The 14,494-nt window shown below is 44.6% G+C and overlaps 1 long non-coding RNA gene across 1 annotated transcript in view; it reads right to left on the reverse strand.

The window, feature by feature from the left end:
• Positions 1-831: 831 nt before the first annotated feature.
• LOC123378012 overlaps positions 832-14,494 on the reverse strand; it is a 30,481-nt gene continuing 16,818 nt past the window's right edge. Inside the window, exons 2-3 of the long non-coding RNA XR_006582422.1 lie at positions 3,676-3,768; positions 832-1,050 (exon numbers count right to left, since the gene is read on the reverse strand). This is a non-coding gene — a long non-coding RNA (uncharacterized LOC123378012). The remainder of the gene's footprint in view (positions 1,051-3,675; positions 3,769-14,494) is intronic.

A 14,494-nucleotide genomic window follows, 5' to 3' on the forward strand; every position in this document is an offset into this window, starting at 1 on the left:
CCTCCCTTGCTCCTCCAAACCATGCCCATGCCCATACCTCTCATTTCCATAGCAACCACCCTCCCCAGGGATTCAGGTGTAACCCCTCCCAAATGCTGCTACCCCAATGCAAGCCCATTGGCCTCGTGCATTGACTCATCACGTTATATGTGCACTTAGCACAATCAAACCAGTGGCAATCCCCCTCTGGTTTGGCCAGTTCTGCCCTCTGACAGATTACCTGCAAAGCACAGTTGCATAAATGAGTATGACAATGAACAGAGACATAACACCTTCCTGACGCCCAATATTATCCATAGCAACACAAGCTTCCCATCTGAAAGGCAAACCATTCTTCTTACTGTCAGTTTTTCCTCTGGCCCTTTCTCTCCCGACTTGCTTGTTCAGCAATAACGTTTGCCAGTGCATTGCTCCTACCGGTGGCTAGGAAATATAACAGGTGCGGATCCGTTTTTACAAAAAAAGTCAGAGAAGGCTCAAAAACACTATATTGACCTTTTTCTTTGAAATCTTCTAAGCAGCACCAAATAAAAACATTGTAACACTATGTCACAACATTTTCTACTGGTAGCCGACTTGTCTGGTTGGCATTATATTTTTTCTCCAGCAGGGTGGAGGGTGTGGAATGGAAAGGGGGACATGGGCATGGAATGAGTAGAGTAAGAATGTAAAATTGGGTGTTTTGATTTTTTTTTTAATGTTAACTAGATAATGTATTCATAATCTTCTCTGCTTATGACAAAAAATGAGGACTCGCCTTTTGAAGCCTTCATCTGGCAGACAGAGATAGCAGATTTCTAAGAGCATATTTTATGCTCCTTTGATGACTGGGAGAGGAAAAAAAATACAGAGAGCCGAAATGACATTTTTCTATAAATTTCACACTGCTCTGCAGGCATGTACGCATGGCGGCATTCATTAAGATTAGTTAGAATTACTTAAGCGCCGTGAATTTTCTCCATCAAGTTGGTAACTGGAACGCTACGGATTAGTTATTGATCAGCTGCCATTAATACTCGGGGCTCTTTCCATGGCTGTTGAGGGTTGGATCTGTGAAATTCACAAATTAAACAGACTTTCCTCAGTCTTGCCTTTGTTTTTGGAACAAAAAATCAGAATAAAAAAAGCATTCCTTTGTTTTCTCAGATCTTTAGCTGCACAGCCCTTCACCCCACATCCAAAGCGATGGGCTGCCCAACGTCCCCCACTGCAGCCATTGCACACAAAGTTGTGAGGGGAGGATCCCCTTGGTGTCTTTGAAAATCTCCCCCTTTATCTTTTGTTTCATCATCTTTAGCAGCCAGGCCCTGTGGAGTTCATATTTTTAGACACCGACCACCACTGATGAAAGCCAGCTACTCATCACCACTGCCTCTGATCCCAGGCCCAACCCAGCCTGTACATTTGGTCACCAATCCACCATGGAAGCACATGTGTAACTTTAAGCATGTGAGTTATCCCATCCCATCAAAGTCAATGTGGATTTACTCATGCTCTTAAATTTATGGGCATGCCTAAGTGCTTTACTGGATTGGAGACCTAAAGTGAGATTCCCAGGCCTATGTTATGCAGGAGGTCAGATTAGATGATCACAATGGTCCTGTCTGGCCCAAATCCATCTATCATGCTACTTTAGGGTCACCTTTGTTAGTTGCTCTCCTCCTCATTGCTCTTGCCACCTGTAGTAGAAAGAGAGTCTGAGGCATATGGCCTTGTCTCAGAAGCCCAGTGTGAGGCCTGAGGCCTGAACTAAAGTACCAGTACTACCCACATCAGAGGGGCCTGGAAAGGCCCACCCTTCACTGCACTGCATCCATTGTCACGGGCATTCATGTGCTAGTGTAACTATAGACATTCATCTAGGGAGCAAGGGCCGTGCTTCATTGACAAAAAACCTGGCCTGGCGCCTTCATATCTTAACAGATCTTGTGGTCATTGGGTGGTTGGCTCAAGGTCTTCTGTGCCAGCTGCCTGCGCAGAGCTAGAGCGGCACACAGAGAGAACACACACACGCAGTCAAATATCTGATCACATTGGGGCCTAGCACTTCTTAGGAATGTGTGTGTTTTTTGCAATACCAACCCTGTCCTTGCCAGATTCGGTGAGCTCGCAAGCAGGCAGAGCCTGACTTCTGCTAACTTTGCTTCTTGCTTTATATCAGCAAAGCTTGACCACTACTTTAGTTCAAGCTTCACATCAGGCTTCTGAGACAAGGCCTTATGTCACAGGCTCTATTTCTACTGCACCACCTTCTCAACTCACAAGTGACATGTCCTCATAGACACCTGCCACTGGAATCTGCATTCCTTCAGCTGATTCTCCACACTCCATTCCCACAGACATGGGGTTCTGTGGTGTTAGAACCATTCTACAGAGTACTGCCCTCTCTTGGAATTTCTGAATCTCTTCCTTTCTCATGTTTCTTTCCTGTGGAGATAACTGCTCTCTCTGCCCTCCCCAACCCCCTGAAACAGCTGGGATCTAATTTCTAGACCCCAAATATGTTTTAAGAGATACCTTCCTTTTAGCCCTCATGCGGCCTCTTTTGCATAACCCTGAGATTCCATATGTAACAATTTCCTTGGATACATAAGGTCTGACCTCAGGACCTGTGGCTATATACTGCACAAGGATGTATTGCCTGAGCTAAAGAATCACATCTCTTCAGGGAAATAGCAGATTTATGAACCTCTACACATGCTCTAGCTACTAGCAAGCGACATGCTGTGTTAACCTGGTGTCCAGCCACACTCCATGATGTGCTGCCTACAAAAGCTACATCATGATGCCAGTAGCATCAACATGATGGGATCACTCACTGAGCAGGTTTATTCTCCATGCCAGGAATATGGGCTCCCAAATGTCTCCCCTTGCCTACAGCCTTTGCTCTGGATTGGGCCAGCTCTCTCTGATTGCCAAAGGCAGCCTGCACTGAGCTGAGAGAAGCTGCATGAGTATGTCTCCGCTCAATACATCTCTTCTTAAAGCATCTGCTCCTCAGTAAACGACGGGGGTTGGCCCTGCAAGTGAATAGTACAACAGAGCTCAGGGGAGCAGCTGCTTCAGGAGCAGGTTAAGATATTTTTTTCTCTTCCTACAGTTGTTTATGTTCCTGCTGTCACTCTCCTTGCATGAAGGTCAGTCAAGCCACTGAAAACAATGAATGCAGTCACTGCGGGCTCTCGTCAGCTAAACATGAACATGGTGCCTTGAGCTCTCCTAGAATTAGGGATGCATCAAGGTGAAGGTTTTGATCCCCTCAAAGGCATGGAAGATAATGCTCTCCATTAACCAAATGGAGAGTCCAGAGGGCCTTGCTTAATTTTTAAGGGATAATTTAAAGGGGGAAAATAGAAAAATTCTGTATGCCTGAGAGAGGAGGGAAACTTGGCATCTCAGTGCATAGCGCACCTCAGTGACAACTGGTCCTTCCTCATTAGAATGATTTTATATTAGGGCTAATGAGACGTCACTAGCATTCTGTGTCTTGAGCAGGAAAATCAAAGCTATTCACGTGTGGACAGATGAGCTGGTGGTTAAGGCACTGGCTTTAGCTTCACAAGATCTGGGTTTAACCCCAGCTCTTCTCCAGGCTTCCTATGTGACCTGAGACAAGTCAGTTAACTTCTCTGTACATCAGCTCCCCATCTGTACAGTGGGGTGAGTAAGACTTACTTTGTCTGTTTATTCATCTTGTAAGCTCTTTGGGGCAGGGACTGTTACCGTGCTCTTGGCCAGCATGTAGCACTACGGGATCTGTAGGTCCTTCTGTAATATAAAGAAAGACAAAGAAATACCCATTGTTTAACCTTGAGAAAGTCACCTAAACACTCCATGCCTCAGTTTCCCCTCAGTAAAAATGGGAATGGGGCCATTATAAACAGACAGAGAGGCTTATGCCAGGATGCTCAGGCTGACAAATATCTCCAAGAACTTTACAACCGAGAACTTTGGAGAAGTCCCTGATCTTTCAGGTGTTGCCAATCCTAACTGAACCCACCCTCCTCACTTTTTTAAAATTCATGCATCACCAGAATTGACCAAATGAAACTGTTACCTAGGGAAAGAATAAGGACTCTGAAATGGAAGCTGTTCTCTGGATTTGAAGCAGGAGCCTCACATCAGTTGACAGCAGTGGTAAGAAAGCGATTCTTAACTATCCCTCCTTAGGGATGACTGATGACTTGTAGTATGGTATGTCTGCCCCTTCCCTTCATGTTTTCTGCTTCATTCGATATTTCACCTTGGCGAGGTCTAGATGAGGCTGGGCGGATTTTTTGTGCTGCTTAAATTCCAATTACAGAGGGATATTGAGGGCAATCCATGTTCTAACTTCCTCTCTTAGTGGTGCTCGCTCAGGATCGGGGGAGGGGGGGAACCCTTGTCTTTCCTGCCTGATTTTCAATTATCCATTTTGCATATGCTGTGTGTCTGATGGAGCCTTAACTTAACTGTTCCTTCCGCATTCCTTTCCCTGGCTGTGCACAGACAGCACTGGCAGTCAGCACAGCTCTGGGAATACCCTTTACTAATTAACTGCTGTTGCAGAATTAGCACCAAACGTTGGGCCTAATTCAGCCGTGGGCTCTGCCAGTGTAACACACAAAGCCCATAGCTATAGAGAGTGTGCCAGGCAGGACATTTCCCCAATTGCCCTTTTAAGCTGCCCTCCTCCTGGGTAGGCGGGTGCTGGAAACAGTTGTTGCTCACCCTGCTTCTGGGATGAATCTTCCCTTGAGCAGAGAGGTTACTGCTTGCATGCAGGTCCAGCTTGGGAGGTTCCCATCAGTCTGAGAATGCTATTGACAAACAATTATAACTCATGCAGAGCTTTGCCACAAGCCCTGAGTAGCCAGGACCCAGATGTGACTCGGGGACTCAGGGTCATGGTTCCCCTCTTGTTCCTACCTGGTGCAGATTGTTCCACACTGACTGAGCTGCACTGGCTAGTGCATTCAGGAGGTGGGGATATTCTCCACTCCCCACCCGCTTGCTCTTCCCCCATTCTGCTACCTGAGAGATAGATAGCCAGGGCAAAGGAGCAAGGGGCTGCCTTGAATCCCCTTACCGACCTGAACGGGTGCACAGAGCATTAGAGTCCCTCCTATACCAATAAAATGTCAAATCCAAACTCCTGTGAAGTCAACAGAAACGTTCCCATCAACCTCAGCAGGTTTTGGATCAAGCCCTAACAGGCTTGGAATTTCTTACAATATTCCCTCTGTTATAATTCAAAGAGTAAGTGCCCTAAGCACGCTGGGTTGGGCCACACTGTCTTGCCCCTAAGCATTCAGCCCGGAGGATCATGGGAAGGCCTCTGTGAAGGAGAAACACCCGACATGGCCAGTTTCCGTCAATGCAGCAAGGAGGGGCAAGAGGAATACTCCACTCGGAACACAGGGGATGGAAGAGGGCAGGACTCATGACCACACTGGTGGTGGGGTGCAGGAGAGGAGAGACAGTGCTGCCAGATTGGAGAGAAGGAAAGAGTAAAGGCCTGGAAGCTAAGAAACCACATCTATCCTGAACACCTCACCCATTCACTCCCATCAGGGATAGCAGCTCATGGGCCACCTTCTTAAAAAATTGTTATGCTGTGACTTGATGGACTGTCAAGCCCATGTCAAACAGTGGAACAGGTGCCACAGTTCAGAAACCCCTGGTGTAAATAACTTACAGAGACATTTACTTGAGCTATAGGTTTCCTGGAATGGTGGGAAAAGACATACATAAGTGAGGGGATTAATGACCCCATAGGCACCTCCTAAATTCAAAGAAAAGCTTAGCCTCTATTTCGAGAGAGAGACTGGGAGTCCGGCACTGTCTCATGAAGGAAAGTGACTCCATGCTTCACCAGCCTTGTTAGGAGAGATGTTCAGGCCTAGTTAGGAGAAAGAGAGATTTTGTGACTTTTAATGAGGTAAGAAACCTTCTGACTTTCACTATTACTTTTAAACAGTTTTCTGTCTTACAAGGTTACGACCTAACACGAGAAAACGTGACCAAGTTGTGTAATCATGCTGATGCATAATTTCAGAGTTGTTTTTTTCTGTTGTATGACTTGACCTTGTCTTTGTGAATAGTTTAATAACAGAGTATGATTTGACTGCTCAGTGGGCGGGAGCATGGGCTAGTTAGAGCAGGGGATGAGGAATCAGGACTTCTGGGTTCTTCTCTTCCTGCCTCAGTCACTGACTAACCATGTCCCTTAGGGCAGGTCACGGCATGTAGGGCTAAGCTGTGGCTGTTTGCAGGCATTGCAGAGCCACTCTGCCTTGGGGGAGCTCCAGGAGGGATTGTGCCCAGAGGGGGACCCACAGCAGGTTTCTCCAGACCAAGCCTGCAGTAGCTTGTGTGGTTTCCTCCTTCCCTGCTGTGGCTGGGAAGGATGGGTTGTAGATCCCTGATGATGCGCTGGAGGGGTTTTAGCTGGGGACTGTATGTGATGGCCAGTGGAGTCCTGTTGGTTTCTTTCTTGGGTTTGTCTTGCAGTAGGAGGCTTCTGGGTACACGTCTGGCTCTGTTGATCTGTCTCCTTATTTCCTCGTGCGGGTACTGTAGTTTTGAGAATGCTTGGTGGAGATTTTGTAGGTGTTGGTCTCTGTCTGTGGGGTTAGAGCAGATTAGGGTGACCAGATGTCCCGATTTTATAGGGACAGTCCTGATTTTTGGGTCTTTTTCTTATATAGACTCTTATTACCCCCGACCCCCTGTCCCGATTTTTCACATTTGCTGTCTGGTCACCCTAGAGCAGATCCGGTTGTACCTCAGTGCTTGGCTGTAGACAATGGATCTTGTGGTGTGCCCGGGATGGAAGCTGGAGGCATGAAGGTAGGCATAGCGGTCGGTAGGTTTTCGGTATAGGGTGGTGTTAATGTGACCATCAATTATTTGCACCGTAGTGTCTAGGAAGTGGACCTCCCGTGTAGATTGGTCCAGGCTGAGGTTGATGGTGGGGTGGAAGCTGTTGAAATCGTGGTGGAATTTTTCCAGAGTCTCCTTCCCATGGGTCCAAATGATGAAGATGTCATCAATGTAGCGTAGGTATCATCCTGGAGAATGTAGCGTAGGTATCATCCTGGAGAATGATCCCACACTTTCACAGGCCTTGGGTGGCAGGCCAGTCCTCGCCCACAGACAACCTGCCAACCTGAAGCATATTCTCACCAGTAACTGCACACCGCACCATAGTAACTCTAGCTCAGGAACCAACCCATGCAACAAACCTCGATGCCAACTCTGCCCACATATCTACACCAGCAACACCATCACAGGACCTAACCAGATCAGGCACACCATCACTGGTTCATTCACCTGCACGTCCACCAATGTAATATATGCCATCATATGTCAGCAATGCCCCTCTGCTATGTACATCGGCCAAACTGGACAGTCTCTAAGGAAAAGGATAAATGGACACAAATCAGATATTAGGAATGGCAATATACAAAAACCTGTAGGAGAACACTTCACCCTCCCTGGCCACACAATAGCAGATCTTAAGGTGGCCATCCTGCAGCAAAAAAACTTCAGGACCAGACTTCAAAGAGAAACTGCTGAGCTCCAGTTCATCTGCAAATTTGACACCATCAGCTCAGGATTAAACAAAGACTGTGAATGGCTTGCCAATTACAGAACCAGTTTCTCCTCCCTTGGTTTTCACACCTCAACTGCTAGAACAGGGCCTCATCCTCCCTGATTGAACTAACCTCGTTATCTCTAGCTTGCTTCTTGCTTGCATATATAAACCTGCCCCTGGAAATTTCCACCACTTGCATCCGAAGAAGTGGGTATTCACCCACGAAAGCTCATGCTGCAAAACGTCTGTTAGTCTATAAGGTGCCACAGGATTCTTTGTTGCTTTTACAGATCCAGACTAACACGGCTACCCCTCTGATACTTGACTCCATGGGTTGTAACTCGCAGAGCTTCTACTTAAAGAAACAAGAATAATCCACATAGAAGGAGCAGGGCACTGGGTGTGTGTTATTTCTGTCACTGTGTGTGGCCATGATCACCATGTGATACAATACATTGTACCCTATGAATCCTTGAGTTCTTAATTTGCCCTTTCCCCACTCATCCAGGACTCCGTCCGCATTTCAGAACTGAGCCCTTTCAAGAGCAGCCGTGATTCCAAAAATAACCTGCCACTCATATCCCTTCTCCATTCCCCTCCACCCCCACACAGAGACTCTTGCTCCCTGGCAAAGTTAACATTGGCCAAAGGTGCAGGATAAGCAAAGTTCAGTCCTGAACCAGTGGGCTTAAGGCTCAGTAGGTCATGAATAAGCTTGGCAAGTAATCAGAGATTTATCCCTCCAATCCAATGGAGTACAACACTTTTTCTAGCAGGGGAAAATCTTGAATACAGCTGGGTAAACAGTGGGGGAAATTATCTGTGAACATACCACTGAATTAGAAATTGAATTTTCGCTTGCCATGTTCTCACCATCTCTGCATTTGTTTTTCAGGAACTTCCATCCAAGTGAAGTTTAGAGTGTATAAACATTCCGCAAAAAAACAAGAAAAACCAAATTCTGGTCTGTAGCCAAAATTAGTTTTGTGATTAAATGAAATTTGTTTCAGATGCAAATGAAAGTGTCAGCGTAACAGCTGCCTAAACTAAGGCCCATACATTAAATTAGAGATCATATTCACTGACAAAAAACTTCATTAACACAGAGTTAAGGATGCCTGGTTGTATCTTGTGCCCTTCCAGAACGCTGAATTCAGCAGAACTCCTACCTCTGAAAACCAGGAAATACAGAATTAAAGTATTACAAACTTAAATTTCTGAAAACCGAAGCACAGAATTAAGGTGCATGCTGGCACCCTGCTATTTTAGGATTAAATGAAGTTGGTTTCAGTGTCAGCATAACAGCCACCTAAACTGAGGCCCATAAATTAAAGTAAAGAACCATATACCAGCAATAGCAACAGAAGAGGTGGAATATCTTCTCATGCAATATACAGGATGTCACAAATAATTTTTGCTGACAGATCTGCTATGCTCAACTAGGGAGATATGCTGCTTTTTCTTCAACAGAGTGCAGCCATTCCAAGGTATACACAGAGATCCCTCCTACAGATCCTGCATATTGTGTGATTATATATGAAGATAAAAATTAAGAAGTGGTTGAAATTGTTTGCCTAAAATTTTCTCCAAAAAAATAAGACATTGAATGATAATGAGCATTTTCACAAAAACTTTTGCATCTTTGGAAATGTTTTAATTTCTTAATCAAAATGAAAACATTGTCACGTGATGACATCAATGGAAAACAAAGAGCATACACACACCCTGAACACAGATTGTGGGCAGGCATCTGTTGGCTGCAATCATGTATCCATTGAATGATTATGAATAACAGTTTTACAAAATCAAAGTCTGTTCCAAACAAGCAGTTTGCCAAAACAGGCCCAAATTCACCAAGAAATTGGTTACAATGTTCACTCAATTCTTATGAAACATCAAACTTTCAAATCACGTTCATATTTCTAGAAAAGGTACTTTAGATCATCTTTGTAGATTCCAATACCAGAAGGGACCACTATGATCATCTAGCCTGACCTCCTGCATAGCACAGGCCAGAGAACTTTCCTGCTTTAACTCCTGCAAGAACTTGAGCAAATCTATTAGAAAAAAAAATCCAATCTTGGTTTTAAAACTGCCAGTGGTGGAGAATCCACCCAAACCCTTGGTCAGTTGTTCCAATGGTGAATTAGCCTCACTATTACAAATGTACTCCTGATTTCCTATCTGAATTTGTCAAATTTCACTCATTTTCTCTTGTTATATCTTTGTCTATTAGACTGAAGAGCCCATGATCAAAGTTTTTGTTCCCCAGGAAGATCTTTATAAACTGCGAGAGGTAGAAAATATTTATGAATCTCAATTTTTGCTAAGACCTGTAGAATAAGAATCATGTCTGATTTTGCAGACAGGGGGATATGAAAAATAGCACCAATAAAATATTTAAGATGGTCTAAAACATTTCCAAATGGGACTTTTTGTAAAATATGAGGCTTACCTAAAATAACGGCTGATGCGGTATGTGTGGTGCATCGGATCATGGGAACTGCCATACTGGCTCAGTCAAATGATTAGTGTAGTCCAGTATCCTGTGTCTCCAGTAATGTGCTTGAGAGGAAAGTGCAAGAAGCCCTGCAGGAGGGAAAATGTCTTCCTAACTCCTATTCGTTACAGGCTGGTTCATGCCCTGAAACATGAGGATTTATAGCCTGTCCATTTTTTAAAAATCATTACCATTATAATATTAGGGGAAGGATCCTCAGCTGCTGTGAATTGTACTAGTTCCTGGGTGTTCTTGTTATTCACACAAATGTCCAATTCTTTTCTGAAGCCTGTAAAGTCTTCAGCCTTGATGACACCACTGGCAATGTATTCCACAGGCTACGTGAATGAGAAAAAATCTCCTTTCCTCGGCTTTAAATGTGCTGCCCTTGTTCTTAGATTATGAGAACAGAAGTTCCTGATCTACTTTCTCTGTTCCCTATGTTATTTTCCACCCCTCTGTCCTGTACAGTACTATGCTGCTATGGTGCTGTTATGCATTGTCAGTACAAAAGTCTGCAGCAGGTTGGAAAAAGAAAACGATAGGACAGCATAAATTAAATTGAATATCAAAGTAAATAACTGCACAGGCTGGGTTATTGCAGTGTAAATTGAATTCATTTAACGCTTCTAATTTCAATGTAAAAGAAGCTGCCACAGAATTTTCAGGCAGCCCCACCAGCCATGGAATCTAGGGACCTTACTGAACAATTGAAGTCCAGTTTGCTGTAGAATTCTCCTTCCCAGGAGGAGGGCCTTGTCTTTGACATAGAGATTTTCTGTGACCATTGCAGTGGGAGCTCTTCTTTGGCTAGATCTATACTGTTCCCTCTGACCTCGCTGATATATTTGTCAAATATGTTTTACCCCAGAGCCAATATAATCTATTTCTCCATTGGTATTCCATCTGCCTTCCACAAATTCCGAAAACCTTGCCTTGGCCGCTTCATTTGTATGCACTTAATCTGGCTTTATCCTGTTTTATGGAGTGCCGTCTTTAAATTGATTCAGGCAAAAGCATAGCAGGGGCTTTGCATAGATTTTGCATGCATGACATTTCTGCACAGTTGGGGCCCATTATACACCTTACTGAGCACATTCGGCACATAAAAATTCCATATTAAAAAAAAAGGCAAATAAATGTGTACAAATAAATACAATTGGGGGTGGGAAAGACAAACTGACCACTGCCTGCCTCATCAATACGTTTAGTGGTTTTTCCATCTTTAACCTTTGGGGATCTAGCTCTCCACACCACTCGACTATAGTTCCCCTCAGTTTAGGGCCCAATCCTGCAGCATTGAATGCAAAGGGAGTTTTTGCCATTGATTTCAATAGGATCAGGGCCAGACGCTTTATTTCTCAGGCGTCCCCCTTTCCCAGTCTGGGAAAGGCAAGTAAGTATCCCAGTTGCCAGCTCTTCCTCTCTGCTGTGCAGGGAGGAAGGTGTATCCAGCAGGGGGATGGATGGCCTCTTTAGAGCAAACACACTCACATGGGTGGCGGGAGGGAGGGGACACAACTTGGCTGCCAGTGCTAGGGGGTACAGCTAAAGCAGGGGAGAGAGTGATGAGACAGATACTGCTGTTGGCCATGTCAGATCTCATGCTTGGTAGGATGGAACTGGGGCTCTGTGCTGGCTGTGCGTTGGTTTCACCTGTTGAACAGTTTAGAAAATCTCATTGACCTCTATGCTCCCCCTGCATGGTGCCTTACAGAGTCATGAGTTCTCCAGCCACCACTGCTTTGACAGAGCACCTTCTCCTCTTGTAGCACAGGCTCAGCCTCCGGAGAGGCATAACTGAACCCTTAGAGGCAGATACCCAGCAGGGGAAAATCTCTGTAGCTGCATTGACTTCAACCTGGCCCTTAATCCTCATATTCAAACCCATCCCAGGGACTTCTGCCAGCCTCCAGTTAATGTAGAGTTCCCTTAGCCTTGTCTCCAGGCCTACATATTCTTTCTTATGCAGACTTTTCAATGAGGGAAGAGAGAACACTCTTGTCTTGGGAACTCAGGCTTCCCTGGCTCTTCAGAGACTATGATCATAGAATGTCAGGGTTGGAAGGGACCTCAGGAAGTCATCTTGTCCAACCCCTGCTCAAAGGAGGACCAATTTCCAGACAGATTTTTGCCCCAGCTCCCTAAATGGAGCCCTCAAGGACTGAACTCACAATCCTGGGTTTATCAGGCCAATGCTCAAACCACTGAGCTATCCCTCCCCCCTTTGCCTGCCCCTACAGAGTCCTATAATAATTTCTGGGGAACCTGTAGCTCTTACTACCTTGCTCAGAATATAATATCAAAAATATACATGCTAGGGCTTCCTTGATAGTAGCTCCTATAGATCCATGTCCTATCAAGATGTGCACGTAAGTGCTCAGTGACATACAGTGTGATGTCCAGTAAATGCCATGTTCACATATATGCAAGAGCCACATCAGCCTATGACCTCTGGCACCTTACCATTCCAAACTGGTTGCAGTCACTTTACAGAAGATACATTATAGCTTAACAGTGCAGTTTGCAGAACTGTTCTAATGAGCTGGGGGGAGGCAGAGGAGGATGAAAGATCTCCTATGACTTGATTAAGAAAGTGATTGAGAAGTAGCATTGTGGCTATCTCTAGGCAAAAGGATTCCAGAGGGAAAATGCTAAATAGCTGAAGCAACATCTGTCCATTATGGCACATATAAGCACTGGAGAGACCTGGGTCCTAGCACTAGATTAAATCATCTGAAAATTGTGGAATAAGGGATAGATCAGAGAGAGAGAAAGAAAACTCTGATCAAGATTTCAGCAGGGAGATTGGACTGGTGTAAACTGAGCCTGAACTGAAAACATATACTTATATGTTTTACGTTGCCACAGAACCATAGCAGCAACAGTTTTGATCAGCTGAAGACTGTTAATTTATTTGGCCAGATGCCAGCAAAAATGTGTTAATCAATATTTTATTACTGAGGATTAATAATTTTAAAGGAAACTTAATGATTTAATAATATTTTTGTTATGTTAGAGACAGAAGAGAGTTAGCAGCAGAGCACTTACATTAATATCTACGCACATTAAAAACCCAACTCCACTTAAAAGGACATTGTCAGGTTACAAATGTTATATTTTTAAAAGTCAGATTTCCATAGCTATGCTGCAAATAACACCTTAGATTACTGAAACTGAAAGAATAGCAATACTTGTAATTTACTTTTCACTATCATGTTATTTGGTTGATAATTGCATTTCTCAAAATGGGAGATGACTATAGATTAGTCAATTTCACCTTTGTTTGCAGTCAATTTCTTGACAATTTCACATGTAGTTTCCCATGTGCTAGAAGAAATACTATGAAATTAGGCCCAATGCTGAAAGCACTTGGCTACTTGAGCAAATCAGGCACCTTATCTGGAGTGGCTTACAAATGAGAGTGCCAACCTCAGTGCAGACTGCCAAAAGCAGGGTAGACACCCCAAATTGCTGGTATGTTCTATAATTGGATTTCACCAACCCAGTAACAAATGCGAACTCCTAGATCACTGTAACAGTCCTACCATGGAGTGATAGACAGTCCCCTTGGCCTCTCCGTCTATCTTGCCACCCATGCAAGCTGGATTTAGTGATAAATGGTCACGTACTCCAAAAATCTTCTATTGCACATCAGCACAAGTCTCCTGAGGTGAATGGAGGAGCTGTATTGATTTATAAACCCCACAGAGTCTGGCCCCAGGCATTTTGAAAACTTCTCAAAATGTTAAACAAAGTTTAAATTGTGGCTGAAGAGGGCACAAAGCGCTCCCATGCAAACAAACCCCACATCTACTCTGGGAACTCAGGGGGTGAGGACTCGGCTGACAAGAGGCTAGTCAACTACTCCTATTCACAGAATGGCCTAAATCCCCTTTACTGTTTGGAAATTTCCCTTTTTCCTTAAACAGACCAGTACTCACTAGACTCCACTGCCTCAGCAAGAACCCCAGTCTTCTCACTACTCTGTACAATACAAATGTTCTAAATGCTTTGAAACAGACCCGGCAGTACACTATGGGTCCTTTTGAACCTCCACAGTGCCACCAAGAGGCCAAAATGCCTGCAGAGCTGGCTACTGGGAACTACCACAAGGTGGGATTTCCACCACAAGCGGTCCTGGGCCCTGAGTTAGGGCTGCAGCTGCCAGCATACCCTGCCCTCAAATCCAGCCCTTGGTTTAGTGAACAGTTCAAGTAGAAAGAGCCCATCACTCTTGAGTCAGGCGATTCAGGTTCTGTTCCCACTGCTGCCTGTGTGATCTGTCACTGACTCTGCACATCACCTCCTCATCTGTAAAATGGGGATAGTAGCACTTTGTCTTGTCTATTTACATTGTAGGATCCGCAAGGCAGAGATAGTCTCTTATTACCTGTTCTGTACAGTGCCCAGCA

The sequence above is a fragment of the Mauremys mutica genome, chromosome 9, assembly GCF_020497125.1.
Source record: "Mauremys mutica isolate MM-2020 ecotype Southern chromosome 9, ASM2049712v1, whole genome shotgun sequence".
In the NCBI taxonomy this organism is placed as follows: Eukaryota; Metazoa; Chordata; order Testudines; family Geoemydidae; genus Mauremys; species Mauremys mutica.